The 17181-nt window shown below is 40.5% G+C and overlaps 1 pseudogene; it reads left to right on the forward strand.

The window, feature by feature from the left end:
- Nucleotides 1–8217: 8217 nt before the first annotated feature.
- Nucleotides 8218–8322, forward strand: LOC122685113 (annotated as a pseudogene).
- The last annotated feature ends 8859 nt before the right edge of the window (nucleotides 8323–17181 follow it).

The following is a 17181-nucleotide window of genomic DNA, read 5'->3' on the forward strand; positions in this document are numbered from 1 at the left end:
AATGCTCGCCTCTGTACCACAGCTCTGAGTCACTGCTTCAGACTTTCAATGTTCTTACTAGCTTTTAACCAGTAATGAGAAGGCTATTCCAGATAAACTTATGTAGGCCAACAGGAGAAGAGGCAGAGGCACACATGGTGAGAAGGCTTTTGATTAACCCTCACAATCCAGACTACCAGCAAATCTCCCACATGAGCAGAGGGGAGGGCTGAGTGGAAGCAGCAGCAGCTCTTGGTAGAGATCTTTACGTGGTTGGCACTTTATAATTCCTAAGGTCAGTCCATGTCTGAGGGTATGATTCACTCTCCTATGTTTCCCACCTCCCATAATCTCATCGAAGTTCATCCATCCAAGGACAACCCCTCAGTCACCCTTGACTTCTCTTTTCCCCCCACCTCCAACTTCGAATCACTCACTGAGCCTGTTTTTTCAGTTCCAAGTCTGTCTCTGAAGTGATTTTCAAGTCTGTTCCATTCTCTGAATCACCCTGCATCTGCGCACTTTCAGGCCTTCCTCACTGCTGCCCTGGACAAATGGGAAACCTCCTAAGTGTCTGGTTGGCCTCCAGGACAGAATTACTGCTTCCAACTCTGTCAAGGAAGAGGCCCCCCTTTCCCACAAGGCCAATGCTAACCCCCCTTGCAGGGCATACAAACCTTTCATAAACAGACCCTGAACTTTAGTCAGTTTCTGCTTTGAAGATGACCAACTTGTCCGTGTTTACTAGAAATTTTCCAGATTTTTATCACCCAGAAAAGCCTTCATTCCTGGGAAAACCAGGATGTTTGACACCCTATCCTAACCCTTGTCACCCACCCCCAACTCAGCTGGCAAATTGACAAAAACTTTACATTTAACAAAACAAGGTATGACTGTGCTTTATTAATTTTTATCTGCCCCAAGCCTGCACAGGATCTGGCATGTCATAGGCAATAAGTAATCTGTCACTCTCCAACAATTCATGATGTCAATAAGGCTAGTATTTTCTCTAAGATTTTTGACCTCCTCTCTGTTATTTGTCTTGAGAATGAAAGTTTTGAAAATATATTTTATTTTATTTTTTCCACTCTTGTATTCTATCTTTTTTTTTTCCATTTATTTTTATTAGTTGGAGGCTAATTACTTTACAATATTCTAGTGGTTTTTGTCATACATTGACATGAATCAGTCATGGAGTTACATGTATTCCCCATCCCGATTCCCCCTCCCACCTCCCTCTCCACCCAATTCCTCTGGGTCTTCCCAGTGCACCAGGCCCGAGCACTTGTCTCATGCATCCAGCCTGGGCTGGTGATCTGTTTCACCCTAGATAATATACATGTTTTGATGCTGTTCTCTTGAAACATCCCACCCTCACCTTCTTGAAAATGTATTTTATTGTGACACTCTTTCCTTTAGTAAATGACAGTGGCTTAAAATGGTGGGCAAGGTGTTTTTTCTACCACCTGCCAACAGAGAAACCAACAGCAATATTCATTTGTCAGAAATTACTGTAAATAATGAATTTTATCACAGGAAAGAAAGAAGACACAGCTACTATATTCTACTAACCCCAGGTTCTTATGGAACCTGTCTACATTAGAATGTTTGAGTATCATTCTCTGCTAGATGGTCTTGTCATTACCTCACTTTCTGAAGAAAGATCAGATTGGTGAAAGTCTTAACTTTGGAAGCATGCTTTACAAACTCTGTGACTATTAGTTCCCAAGGACCATATTATCATTAAAAGTAGTAGGCTTAATGAAAAACCCATCAAGCACAACAGGAAATGCAATATTTTTTCCATTTTAATAACTATTATTTTATGAACTAGGTATTTATATATAGTCACACTGAAATTCACCACTGAGGGAAATGGCTACCTACTCCAGTATTGTTGCGTGGGAAATACCATGGACAGAGGAGCCCGGCAGGCCACAGTCCGTGGGGTCGTAAAAGAGTCAGACAAGACCTAGTAAGTAAACAACCACCACCACCACCACTGAAATGCCTCATTACTAACATAGATTCTATTAGTCTGTGTGCTTATGTCACTAATGTTCATGGCAGAGATCACTGGAAATGACATGTATTTGAGAAAAGTAGAGAACGCTCCAAAACTAAGCAGTGGAATCCCCATTTCTGCCTGTGGCTCAGTCGAGTCTGCCAGGCGTGTTTGGGAACCTGTACTTAATTCTGTCTGAGAGGCCCTTTCCCTGTGTGCTGTGCTGAGCTTAGTCGCCTAGTCATGTCTGACTCTTTGTGACCCCATGGACTCCTCTGTCCATGGGGATTCTCCAGGCAGGAATACTGGAGTGGGTTGCCATGCTCTCCTCCAAGGGATCTTCCCAACCCAGGGATCAAACCCAGGTCTCCCGCATTGCAGGCGGATTCTTTACCAGCTGAGTCACCCGGGAAGCCCATGAATACTGGAGTGGGTAGACGATCCCTTCTCCAGGTCATCTTCCTGACCCAGGAATCGAACTGGGGTCTCCTGCATTGCAGGCGGATTCTTTACCAGCTGAGCTACCAGGGAAGCCCCTTTCCCTGTGTGGCGCATTCTAAAACTCAAATTGGTTCTGCCACTTGCCCAGCTGTGAGTTTCTTTCATGCGTTCTCTAAATGCACTAGGAATTCCTTGGGACCTCATCCCATCACCGTTCTTTTGAATGACTGGGTGTTCACACACATCCCCTGGTAAGAGGTTCAGACGTTTGTAGTTGCATCTATTGCAAAGTTTTTTTAAATCCTCTCTTACACTGACTAAAGACTACTTTTTAAAAATGGAAGTATAGTTCGTTTACAATGTTGTGTTAGTTTCAGGTGTAGAGCAGTGATTCAATTATATACTCTTGTTCAGATTCCTTTCCATCATAGGTTATTACAAGATAGTGACTGTAGTTCCCTGTGCTATGCAGTAGGCCCTTGTCATTATTTTGTGTATAGTGGTGTGTGTGTGTTAATCCCCAACTCCTAATTTATCTCCCCTGCCCACCATCTATCCCCTTTGGCAATCACAAGTTTGTTTTGTCTGTGAGTTTATGGCTTGAAACCTCTGCCTGATGTGGCTCCTTTCTTTACCCCTTTGTGAAACTCTCTTCAAAAGAGTAATAGGTGAGAGGACTAGGCCAGCCTAGTTACGCTGGCAACTGTAGTGAGTGTGTGTACACCATGCGCACATACACAGGTGGATGGAGGAGAGGTTGCTCATTAAAATATACTCCCCATGAAAAGGAGGTGGGGGAGTGTGACTCTTCCCATGTTCAAGTGAAAATCATGTACCCTGCAAAAAAAGAAGCTTGTAGCTGAATCTATTGCCAAGTGTCTTAGGTCCTCCACACACTGACTAGACTGCCTTTTTTTTAAAAGGACACTTTCTGGGGTTGAGTTTGAACCCCATGGATCTTGCTCTCACAGCATCTTTTCACTTGCAATCCACACCTTTTCATCCTTTGCCCTCTTAGGAAAGGTAGTAGACAATTTTTTAAAATTTAAACACATATACAAATATGTACAGATATACAAATATATGTATATATGTATTATAATTGCAAGTAAAATGTTTGTGGGAAGAATCTGGTTTTTTTGGTTGTTGTTGCATGACTTTCTTCGATCTTGACTTGGAGCCAGATTTACCTTTTAGAATTTCTATCTTGATCTCTTGCTTATGAACAGGGAAGAAAAATAAATGTTTCAGAATGACCACCTGAGTCTGCAGCAAATCACATCTTAATCTGCTTCCATTTTGGCAAAGATTCTCAAACCCAAATACTTTCTGTGCAGCCTCATATAAAATATATTCCATCCTCCTTCACACACCCACAGCAAATGTCACTAAATAATTATACACTCAGACTCTTCTTAATCCAGCTCACCAGATAGGCACTATTAATTAAACAGATCTGGAATATGAGATAACACCTATTTGCCATCCCTATTTTATGCTATCACTTTCTAACTTACTCTTCCTCTCAACCTTATAGATTTTTAAAATGAAATGGATTTTTTTGTTTCAGAGAGGAATGGGGCTTAATATTTTATAACTAGCCTCATATTTTAAGATATACTTTGAAAAAAGGTTTAAACACCTATATTCTTTCAAATATATATAAAACTATATTTGAACTAAAATCACTGGTTTCTGCATAATAATTTTAAGGTGGTTTCTGATACTCTTGAGTTTGAAGTCAAAATTTATTTTTATCCTCCTTCTCCATAAAGTATTTACTGAGTGCCTCGTGGTATATGGTTTATGCAAGCATTGCACAAAGCAAATTATTCAGGAATAGTCTGAGTGCAAAACAGTTTGAGACATAAATGATTTCATACAACTACAGGAGTTAGCAGGTCTAGTTTATAACTGGAGATATTGTTTTATAAGGTATTATTATCTTAGAATACATGTGTCAAGAATTCAAAGAACAAAGTTATTTTCAGTGATTACATTTATGGTGGCCAGACACTGTTTTACTTGGAAGCATGGCTTTGCAATCCACCCAGGATCTAGGCAACCATTTTATTCCCAATTGCACCCTCCACCCCCACCATTTCAGGTAAAGTGTCAGGTTGGTGCTCTGCTGCTGGGAAAACTAATGATCAAAACTCGGGGAAAAAATTATTTAGAGGTTTTTTCTGGCAGATACCTATGGTCTGGAGGGAAGTGTTGCACAGTGAAAATGATCATGTTTACTCCTAAACTAAATGGGCATTCATCTTATTCTTATGCCTGTCGTGGTGTACCCAGAAAGTGCTGGATGGAGTGAGCATAATGGAATAACTCCCCGCCCTCTCCAGGAAAAGAAACTTCTCATTGTAATGTTATGGTGTGCTCTACAATAGTAATGATTTTATAGCTTCATAGTATACTCTCAACAAACAGCGTTGAAAATGGATTAAATGATTTCGTTTTGCTTTGGCTATTAGTCTATCTCAGAAACAGTTTACCGTCTCATATGTAATATACTGATAGTGATTATCCCTTATTTCTAAGTAACACTCTCAGGGATTCAATGACAATGAGAACAGCAGGAAACGCCAAGGAACATAATAGCTTCCTAAGCAGCTATGTAACTTTCCATTTCTCTGAGGGCCGAGGTAAGTCAGTGGACTGGTGGACAGAGAACTTTTGTCTTCTGAATGCTGTCTTATTTCTCCTGTTAAGAACCCATGATGGAGGGGCGTCAGGACAAAAGAGCTTGAACCCGCGATACGAATTTTTTTCACATCTCGGCAGAAACTCACACACCACCCCAGTCTAGTGTGATAATGGTATTCTTTTCCTGACTATGACCCACCACAGGAAAACCATGAGGGTCACACAATGGCCAGAAATTAACTCTTGACATGCTTGCAGCTTTTCCAGCAAACACTGGGGCTTAATATTATAGAACTAGAAGAGCTGATCTCCCCTGGTGATAGCAATCTGCCTTTCAATTTTGCTGTCTCGAACAGCCAGCTGTGAGCCTTTATATAACATTTCACAGTCCCTTAATTACCACATGACAACCTCAGGGCTGCTAATCCTAATACCGTTCCAAAGTGAGGGACTTATGACATGTCAGCAGTTTAATGCAACTCTTTCTGTGGTAATCATGTTTCGTGGAAAATATAGTTCTTCCCCAAACACAGTGAATACTCACCTTACAGTGTTCAGATAAACTTTTGCTTATGCCCCACATCACAGGAGAGAAATAGCCTCTTGTGTCCTGGTATAGAGGTGTACTGGGACTGCTAAGCATATAACAGAGAGCCAAATGAGAAAGACTGGTAGGGGGAAAACAGTGGATAACATCAGGCCAGACAAGATTTATTGCACTGCTCAAGCATAGCATGGCTAGTCTTTTTCCTTTTCTTGGTAGAAATTGGGCCACAAATGTAGCGTTCATAGCCCCTGTGATGATGCATGGTGCTTTAGTAGCTAAGTCATGTCCGACTCTTGTGACCCCATGGACTATAGCCCACAAGACTCCTCTGTCCATGGGATTTCTCAGGCAAGAATACTGGTGTGGGTTACCTTTTCCTTCTCCAGGGGATTTTCCCAACCCAGGGATTGGACCTGTGTCTCCTGCATTGCAGGTGGTCTCCTGTATTGCAAGTTTCTTTACCGCTGAGCCACCAGGAATTCCCATAATGCATAAGCACTAACTAAATTTTGATGATCTTAACATGGCCACCAGGACAGTGTTATCACTTTAGGGCAGATTAAGGCAGGTCAAAGGATCTACAGGAAAAAGAAAGATTTGCCTTATTGACTAAATCAGAGACATCAGTTGACCAGGCCCAATCATTCAGGACCAATATTAACTTGGACTCAAATAGGCTGGATTTGTTTTCTCTGCTTCTGCTTACTTTCTGCCCAAGTTGGTATGCTACTGACTGCCAGAAAGCAATTAATCAAGTCTACATTTCAAATGTAGCAGTATAAATTTAATACGACATTTGTTGTTTGGTGAGTTTCTTAATATCCCCAGACATATTAATCAATCAACAAGTACTTACTGAGCCTCTATTCTGCCCTGAGAGTTTTGCTAAGTGTTCTTGGGGACATGAGACATATGAGATGAAGTTTGAGCTCTCCAAGGAAGTGCAGTGAGGTGGCTTACAAGGCTTGAATCCTAGCTTATCAACTTACTAGGCTTTGAGATAATTAAGTCACATTTTGGACCCTCACTGTTTTTAACATGAGGCTAAAAATGCCTGTTGAATGGGGTTAGAATTTCTATTTTGGGCCCCTTCTGAACTCCATACTTGTATATCTAATAGTCAACTTCCTGTGTCCACCTGGATACCTAACAGAATCACAAGCTAAATATGTCCAAGATGCTTCATCCTTGCTATTCCACCCCTACCAATACCCCCACCACACACTTTTTCCTCTAACTTTTATCTTTCTCAATACACAGCATCACAGTACTACTAGGTACTCAAAGACTTCCTTTTCTCGTTAATTCATCAGCAGGCTCTATCGATCTTGTCTTAAAAGTACATTCCTGATTCACCTACTTTTCTTTGTCTTCGTTGCCTCCATCTGTGATGCAGACATCCATCATCCATCTCCTGAAACAACTCTCTGTCTGGTTTCACAGTTTTGACCCCTGAGTTCTTTAGTCCAGTCTCCACTCAGTAGTAAAAATGCTTTTTAAACCTGAATTGGGACTTTCACTTCTGGTTAAGATGTAGAAAGTCATGAATTTCCACTTTTCAATGGTGTACTTAATTATATTTTGGTGTCCCAATTATTCTGGATTTTACTAGTGGCAGCCTCTACAAGTGACTCCCGTGTCTTTGTGACATGTCTTCATTAATTTTACTGAGCACTTCTTTCAGTCAGTTCAGTTGCTCAGTCATGTCTGAGTCTTTGCGATCCCTTGGACTGTAGCACACCAGGCCTCACTGTCCATCACCATCTCTTGGAGTCTACCCAAACACATGTCCATTGAGTCGGTGATGCCATCCAACCATCTCATCCTCTGGCATCCCCTTCTTCTTCTGCCTTCAATCTTTCCCAGCATCAGGGTCTTTTCCAATGAGTCAGTTCTTCACATCAGGTGGCCAAAGTATTGGAGTTTCAGCTTCAACATCAGTCCTTCCAATGAACACTCAGGACTGATCTCCTTTAGGATGGACTGGTTGGATCTCCTTGCAGTCCAAGGAGCTCTCAAGAGTCTTCTCCAACACTACAGTTCAAAAGCACCAATTCTTCTGCACTCAGCTTTCTTTATAGTCCAACTCTCACATCTGTACATGACTACTGGAAAAACCATAGCCTTGACTAGATGGACCTTTGTTGGTAAAGTAATGTCTTTGCTTTTTAATATGCTGTCTACGTTGGTCATAACTTTCCTGCCAAGGAATAAGCATCTCTTAATTTTATGGCCGCAGTCACCATCTACAGTGATTTTGGAGTCCAAAAAAATAAAGCCTGCCACTGTTTCCACAGTTTCCCCATATATTTGCCATGAAGTGATGGGACTGGATGTCATGATCTCCTTGGCAAAACAAGACTTTCCAGGCTCACCTTTTGCCTCCTTACCACAGGTCTAGAATCAGCAGTTCTCTGAGGATCCCTGGTTCCTTTCATTGGGGAATGGATCAGAGACCAAATTTCGTGTGCTCAGTTCAGTTCAGTCGCTCAGTTGTGTCCAGTTCTTTGCAACCCCATGAACTGCAGCACTCCAGGCTTCCCTGTCCATCACCAACTCCTGGAGTTTGCTCAAACTCATGTTCATTGAGTCAGTGATGTCATCCTTGGCCTTTTGGCTAAGATCAAGTGTAGTATCTGTTCTTATCAGTTTGTGTGCCAGGGGTGCTCATTATTCTTAGGATGTCATTGCTTTGCCCTTTCGGCGGGCAGAGTTAGGAAACCTGTGTATGTATGTGTTGTTGTGTAGTCGCTAAGTCGTGCCCAACTCTGCAACCCCATGGACATAGTCCGCCAGGCTCCTCTGTCCATGGGATGCTCCAGGCAAGAATATTGGAGTGGGTTGCCATTCCCTTTTCCAGGGCATCTTCCTGACCCATGGCTTGAACCCAGGTCTCCTGCATTACAGGCAGATTCTTTACCCTCTGACCCACCAGGGGAGCTCCGTATATATGGGGCTTATCTATAAATGTGCGCTTACCTATACATGTGCACATACACATGTATAAGACATGTATTTTATATTTTAGAAACCATGAGTTCATATTGAGTTCAATTGAGTTCAATCCCAATTCATCCTGACATTGTTCACTTACTTCATTTCATATTTGAATGTCCTTTCTTCCAACGTGCAAACTCTGGCCCCTCACAAGACAGCACATTTACTTATTTGTTCAATCTATAATGCATTCGATTTTTTCTGTATTGTTTCACTCATCCCTCTTCAAATCATGAATGAGCTAAAAGAAGTTCAGAGTTTGTTTGCAGTTCTCTCTCTTCATTCCACCTCATTCTCCACCCCACCCAACACTGAGGGCTTAATAATCAAATTCTGTGTTCATAAATTACCTGATTGTTCTTTCTGTTTTTTAACCCTCCCTTAAGTGTGGTTATAGTATTTCTTGAAATACATTGGGGCCATTCATTCTACTTTCCTTTCCATTTTAGATTCCCCTTTTCCATCTGGATTGGGTTAATTTAATTTTTATGTTAAAAACTTTAAGATGATTGAAAGGGAAAGTGAAGTCGCTCTGTCATGTCCGACCCTTTGCAACCCCATGGACTGTAGCTCACCAGGTTCCTCCGTCTATGGGATTCTCCAGGCAAGAATACTGGAGTGGGTTGCCATTTCCTTCTCCAGGGTATCTTCCTGACCCAGGGATCGAACCCAGGTCTCCCGCATTGCAGGCAGGTGCTTTAACCTCTGAGCCACCAGAGAATCCCAAGATGATTTAAGACGATTACGAAGTCTAAACCTGTATCAAAAGAAATGATCTATCAAGTGCCACTGCTACTGTATCCTTTTTGCCCTATTTCTTCCTCTACCTAAACTTATAGGAAATCAACTTTGTTATTTCTGATTTATTTTCTCTGTATTCCTTATGTGAAAGTGAAAGGCACTCAGTTGTGTTCATCTCTTTGCCACCACATCTCTTTTCTCTACACTTAGGTTATGTAAGAATTCACCTGGTACTTTTATATTTATATATATATTTTACATTTGCATCTCTGATCCATTTGGTGCTTATTTTGTGTATTATAAGAGAAATGAGTCTAATTTTATCTTTTTTTAAAAAAGTTATCCCATTTACTAAGAAGAAAGAAGATAATTTTTATCCCATTTTTTTGTTACCACCTTTATCATATGCCATATTTCTCTATATAATTTGGTTTATTTAATCTTCAGACTCTTGACAGCCATGTATGGATTGGTATTTACGATTATAAATCAAAGGAGCCCCAGCCACAGGGGAAGTTGGAACTGACTCGCCAGATCTTTCCCGTGAGCCTTCATTAAATGCACAGGGGCAGTATGCTGATGACTGCAGACAAGAGACCTTAAGAGAATCGTATCCCCAATATGCGTGTCTTGTTCCCTAAATGCAGCGGCACAGTGTAATCACCCTTACCGAGCTCTGGCTGAATTTCTAATCCATGGATTCATAAGCAACACAATTGTTATACTAAGCTTCTAAGTTTGGGGGTTAGTTTGTTATGTAGCAAAAGATAGTTGATGACGTCCGCCTTCTGACTTGCATAAGAAGCGTGTGGAAGTCACCATGCCATCTAAAAGCAAGTGGAAAAAAAAGAGTGAACAGGCTGAAAAATCAACAACTTTTCTTGGCTTCATTAGAGAGGGGAAGATACAGGGCAAACCACTGCTCTTAAGATGGGAGAAACAGACAGGTGAATTTAGGAAGTCATGGCTTAGCCGAGCAGAATGATAAGTGAAGACCACCACAGGAACCTGTACTGGGGTAAGAAACCCAGAACTGTAGTTGACAAATTGCTGGAGACTCAGTGTGGACAGGTCTGAGAATTAAAACTCCAGAGGTAGCCAGTTGTTGGAAGGACCCCACAGTATTGTAAGATTTACCTCCAGCAGCTTGGCTAGATCCCCATAGTAAATATTGGAGAAAAATCTCCTTAAGTTTCTGGCAGAGGAGGGGGAAAATGACCCATTTTTTAAAATACACCTGAGCATTCTGTTCTAACAGGGCCTGCCCTCAGGGGAAGCTAGTTAATCAGAACCTAACCTATTGGAGTATTATCAGACTGTGGGGGAAAAGGAAATCCGACTACAGCGAACCCTAGCCATCCTATCCCACTTAAGGTGGGAGAAAAAAAAACTGAGAAATTCTTATGAAGCTAACAATCTAGAGGCATGTCCTCACAAAAGACCGATACCTAATCACAGAACTATGGAAGGCTTCTGCTTCCCCTAGACCTTCAGTTCAGTTCAGTTCAGTTCAGTCACTCAGTCGTGTCTGACTCTTTACGACCCCATGAATCGCAGCACGCCAGGCCTCCCTGTTCATCACCAACTCCCGGAGAGTACTCAAACTCATGTCCATTGAATTGGTGATGCCATTCAGCCATCTCATCCTCTGTCATCCCCTTCTCCTCCCGCCCCTAATCCCTCCCAGCATCAGGGTCATTTCCAATGAGTCAGTTCTTCACATGAGGTGGCCAAAGTATTGGAGTTTCAGCTTCAGCATCAGTCCTTCCAATGAACACCCAGGACTGATTTCCTTTAAGATGGACTGGTTGGATCTCCTTGCAGTCCAAGGGACTCTCAAGAGTCTTCTCCAACACCACAGTTCAAAAGCATCAATTTTTTGGTGCTCAGCTTTCTTTATAGTCCAACTCTCACACCCGTACATGACCACTGGAAAAACCATAGCCTTGACTAGATGGACCTTTGTTGGCAAAGTAATGTCTCTGCTTTTTAATATGCTATCTAGGTTGGTCATAACTTTCCTTCCAAGGAATAAGTGTCTTTTAATTTCATGGCTGCAATCACCATCTGCAGTGATTTTGTTTTGTTTGTTTTTCATTTATTTTTATTAGTTGCAGGCTAATTACTTTACAATATTGTAGTGGTTTTTGCCATACATTGACATGAATCAGCCATGGATTTACATGTGTTCCCCATCCCGATCCCCCCTCCCACCTCCCTTCCATCCCATCCCTCTGGGTCTTCCCAGTGCACCAGCCCTGAGCACTTGTCTCATGCATCCAACCTGGACTGGCAATCTGTTTCACACTTGATAATATACATGTTTCAATGCTATTCTCTCAGATCATCCCACCCTTGCCTTCTCCCACAGAGTCCAAAAGTCTGTTTTATACATCTGTGTCTCTTTATCTGTCCTGCATATAGGGTTATCATTACCATCTTTTAAAATTCTTGGAGCCCCCCAAAATAAAGTCAGCCACTGTTTCCACTGTTTCCCCATCTATTTCCCATGAAGTGATGGGACCGGATGCCATGATCTTAGTTTTCTGAATGTTGAAATTTAAGCCAACTTTTCCACTCTCATCAAGAGGCTTTTTAGTTCCTCTTCACTTTCTGCCATAAGGGTGGTGTCATCTGCATATCTGAGGTTATTGATATTTCTCCCTGCAATCTTGATTCCTGCTTGTGCTTCATCCAGCCCAGCATTTCTCACGATGTAATCTGCATATAAGTTAAATAAGCAGGGTGACAATATACAGCCTTGACATACTCCTTTTCCTATTTGGAACCAGTCTGTTGTTCCATGTCCAGTTCTAACTGTTGCTTCCTGACTTACATACAGATTTCTCAAGAGGCAGGTCAGGTGGTCTGGTATTTCCATCTCTTTCAGAATTTTCCACAGCTGCTCCTTACCTTGGACGAGGGGTATCTCCCCCCTTAGACCTTACCACCACATAAACTTTGGTACATGCAAACAATGAAATATTGTTTAGTGCTAAGAAGAAATTAGCTATCAAGTCTTGAAAAGATATGGAGGAAAGCTACATGCCCATCACTACGTGAAAGAAGCCAATCTGAAAAGGCTAAATATTGTATGATTTCAACTATATGTTATTATGAAAAAGGCAAAACTATAAAGACGGTAAAAGCATCAGTGGTTGCCAGGGGTTAGGGGTGGGGTAGAGATGAGTTGGCAGAGAATAGGGGATTTTTATGGTAATAAATATACTCTGTATAACATCACAGTGATGGATGATATATTGTGCATTTGTTCAAATGTATAGCACTAAGATTTATAACACTAAAAGTGAACCATAATGTGAACTATGGACTTTGGGTGGTAGGTGGCACTAGCAGTAAATAACCTGCCTGCCAATTCAGGAGACATAAGAGACATGGGTTTGATCCCTGGGCCAGGAAGATGACCCAGAGGAGGGTATGGCAACCCACTCCAGTATTCTTGTCTGGAGAATCCCATGGATAGAGGAGCCTGGTGGGCCATGGTCCAAAGGGTTACAAAGAGTCAGACACAATGAAGTGACTAAAGTATGCATGCACAATATCAGTGTAGGTTCATCAGTTGTAACAAATATACCACTCTGATGGAGGATAATAAGGAGTTTATGCATATGTCAGGACTGCAGCTATATGAGAATTCTCTCTAATCTCCCCTCAAATTTGCTGTGAGTATTCAACTGTTCTTAAAAAATGGTCTTAATTTTTAAAAAGATAACTGATATACTGCTCCCATTAAGCATTGTACAAGAAGCCCTGGTCAGTGAAATAAGACTGGGAAAATAAATAAAAAACATAGGTATTAGAAAATAAAAGATAGAACTTCCTTTGTGTGCACTGGAAAACTTATGGAACTTACAAACAAAACAAAAAAATTTACACTAGTAAGAAGGTTTAGTATGGTTGCAGAATACAAGATTAACATATCAAAATCAATTGTATTTCTATACACTAGCAAAAAAAGGGGAAATAAAAACATTTATTATAGCAGCAAATTATCAAACACTTAGGAAGTAATCTGTCAAGAGATACATAAGATCTTTGCACTGAAAACTAAAAAATGTTGTTAAGAGATACTAAAAGACATTGGAAGACTCAATATTGTCAAGTTATTGGTTCTACCCAAACTGATCACGAATTTCAATATAATCACAATCAAAAGCCCAGCAGGGTAATTTAAATTTTTTATGAAAGTGCAAATAATCTAAAATAATCATAACAATTTTGAAAAAGAGCAATTTTGAGATTTGCAATATCTGCTTCAGAACTTTAATATTGCAGTAATCAAGACATTGTGTTGTTGGCATAAGAAGACCAATAGGTCAATGAAGCACAGTCCAGTCCAGTAATAGATTCACAAAACATGGTTGATTGATTTTTATAAGGCCTTAAGTCAATTCAATAAAGAAAGGGAAGGTTTTTTTAAACAAATATTGCTAAAATAACTGGATACCCATATTTAGAAAAAGAAACTCAATCTCTACACACACATAAAATCTATGTAAGTGTATGTATGAAAGTGAAAGTGTTACTTGCTCAGTAGTGTCTGACTCTTTGCAACCTTATAGACTCTGTCCATGGAATTCTTTAGGCAAGATTTCTGGAGTGGGTAGCTATTTCCTTCTCCAGGGGATCTTCCCAACCCAGGGATGGAACCCAGGTGTCCTGAATTGCAGGCAGATTCATTTCCATCTGAGCCACCAGAAAAACCCAAGTGTATGTATAGTAATATTACTATATTAAGTGTATGTATAGTAATATTAATATATAACAAAAATTAATTTGAGATGGATAATAAATCTAAATGTAAAGCTAGAACAATGAAGCCACTAGATGAAAACATATCAGAACATCATGTGACCTGGGAATAGGCAAAGATTTCTTAGGACATATGAAAGAGAAAAATTGAGAAATTGATAAGTTTATGAAAATTAAAGGGACATCATTAAGAAAATGAATAGGTAAGCCACAGACTGGGAAGCATATTTGCAAAGCATATATCTCACAAAAATTCATATCCATAAACATAAACAAATCCTATATTCAACAACCTAGTACAAACATGGGCAAAAGAACAGAGAAAAAAGGATACAAAAATGTATAAAGTGCACAAGAAAAGGTGTTCAACATCATTGCTCTTGATGAAAAATTAAAAGCACAATGATATACCACTTCCCTCCCACTAAAATGAAAAAGACTGACATGGCTAAAGGTTAAAGGGAATGTGGAGCAAATAAAATTCTTGTATTTGGTTGCTAGTGGAGAGAAAGAGAGCAAGGTTGCTAGGATTGTAAAATGGTAAAAGTCTTGGAAAACTGGAAGTTCCTTATAAAATTAAGCATATACCTTCCCTATGGCCCAGAATTTCCACTTCTACATCTTTACCTGAGAGAAATGAAAACAAATGTCTACCAAACATTTGTATGAGAACATTGAGAGCAACTTTATTTGTAATAGTCAGATGGGAAGTGGTACAAATGTCCCTCAATATGTGGATGATTAGTCCAGTTGGAGTATTTGCATGCAGTTGAATACTCTTGAGCAATGAAAAGAGAGGAACTATCGATACACATGGCAGCTGGATGAATCTCAGAAACACGTTGAGTAACAGAAGTTGGACAGAAACAAGTACACACTATATGAGTCTATTTATATGAAGTCCAGGAATAGGCATGATGATAGAAATCTGATCAACGTGAGAAGGGTGTAGGGTTGGTAGTGGTTGTTTACTGCCTAGGAGACTGGTAGAGACAGAAAGGTTCTATGTCTTTTTATGGGCAGTTATTGCAAGTTGTACAAAACTAAGTTAGATTACCTTATTCTCCTCTTTGATAGTTTCAGTTGCCCTTGTGTATAACCCAAATGGCTAGGTTTTGTTTTGTTTTCATCTGCACTTATAACAGTTTAAAGGTTTTCTTTACTGTGTTTAGCTATTTCCTGTAATAGGTTTGGTTCTGAGGGCAGGGACCAGGCTGATCTTGTTCCTGATTGCATCTCCAGTGTTCATATGTAGCTGCTCATTACATTTCAGCTCCCTTCCCTTTCCTTTGCTTCCACTCCTTAAGGAACTGAAATGAATCACCAAGTCTTGAACTAGAACTTGTAACACACATTATTCTTTCTGGATCTAGCTTAGCTATATTTTTGAAACTGGCTTTCATCACATGCATGTTGTACCGAGGGATGGGATATGATGTCCAGGTGAAAGGACTGGAGTTCCTGCCAATGAAACAGCAGGTGTTTTACAGCAATCCTAACACTAGTGATTAGTCAAAATGCAGTTTTCTCATATTGTAGATTCAGTGCTGGTGGGTGATTAGTCCTGGTGACGAGAAATTATTGCCTTCCAGTGAGTAGAAAATAGTGTTTAAAATATGGTCGAGTTTACTGTTTATGTCCTTGAACTGGAATGAATCATCCTAGCAATGGATACCATACAGGATAACCCTAGATGTATCACAGAGAAAACATCTGCCACCTGTTGTGTATATAAATTTCTGGACCATCAACCAATTTAACAACAAAGAGAAGCTGTAACCATATTTTTGAAGTGAAGAACTAAATTACTAGAAAGACATAGATACAAAAGGGCGCCTACTACTCTTTCCATTTTTATACAAAATAAACATCTAGTAACTGTAAATGATGAGAATCCCAAAGTATTATGCCAATAATTTCCTTTTGGAAATAGTGGTCCTGTTGAAGCAACACTGGAGTCTCAGTGGTGGAAGACAACGAAGTACACTTTTCTGCTATCACTACCTGTCGGTCCGTCATGGATTCGCTGGGGCCTGAACTCTTCTGGAGCCCGTGTCTTCTCTGAGGTTAAAGAAGAAGAAATAGCCACCAATAGGAACACAGCTGATAGTCACAGTGGAGAGAAAGAGAGCAAGTAGAAGACTGTCCAATGCTCTTGAAGTCCCCCCCGCCCCAAGAGACAACTTGCATTTCTTGTCCAAAGTGAGTCACAAGGCCACTTCTAAGTCTGAGGTGGACAGGACACCACAACTCTACTATGGGCCTGGAAGGGGGAGAGCTGAGAATAGTGGGTAAACAGACATTCATGATCAGCATCCCAATGAAAGTTGGACCTTTTCTTTTATGACCACCATCAGGACAGTCGTCACTCCACTTGTATTAGTTATAAGGCACGAAGTATTGACTGCTGGCAAAGTATTGTGCTTTATTCATTAGCTGCTTTACTCATCACAAAAACTTAATCTTGGAGATAATATTGTTAAGCTGCATTTTTAGATGAGAAAATAAAGACTGGAAGAAGAAAGAATTTATGCCCAGGTCATAAATTCAATAAGGGAAGGAGCCAGGATTTGAACATAGATACATCTGAGTCCAGGGCTTGTACTCTAAACTCCCATGTTATACAGTCATTTTAGCCTTGCTGAAATGTGTTTAAAATTAACACTGAAGGCCCACATCCCTAAGGCACTCTTAAGAACTTCTTGTATTGAACCAAGGATATGCAAAAATCAGGTATTTGGTATAGGCTTAGTAACACTGTTACATCTGCTAACCTTTGTTTATAGGCTCCAAGGACTATGTGTCTTCATTCTACTTGGGAGTCCGTAGGTTTTTACTTCCACCAGCGGACACTGTGTAGATACTCAAGCATATAGATGTCTGTGAATAGGGAGATGTGGAAACTGAAAGGGACCATCCCAGGCTGGTCAATATTATACTCTCATGAGATCTTGTCTAGCTGTTACAGAGTGGTTTGTTTCTTCCCAGGCGTAATACTCAGATCGCCATCATCTGGGGTCCTGGTTTTAAGACCTGCTTTCCATGATTT

Source organism: Cervus elaphus, chromosome 27 (genome assembly GCF_910594005.1).
Source record: "Cervus elaphus chromosome 27, mCerEla1.1, whole genome shotgun sequence".
NCBI classification, from domain to species: domain Eukaryota; kingdom Metazoa; phylum Chordata; class Mammalia; order Artiodactyla; family Cervidae; genus Cervus; species Cervus elaphus.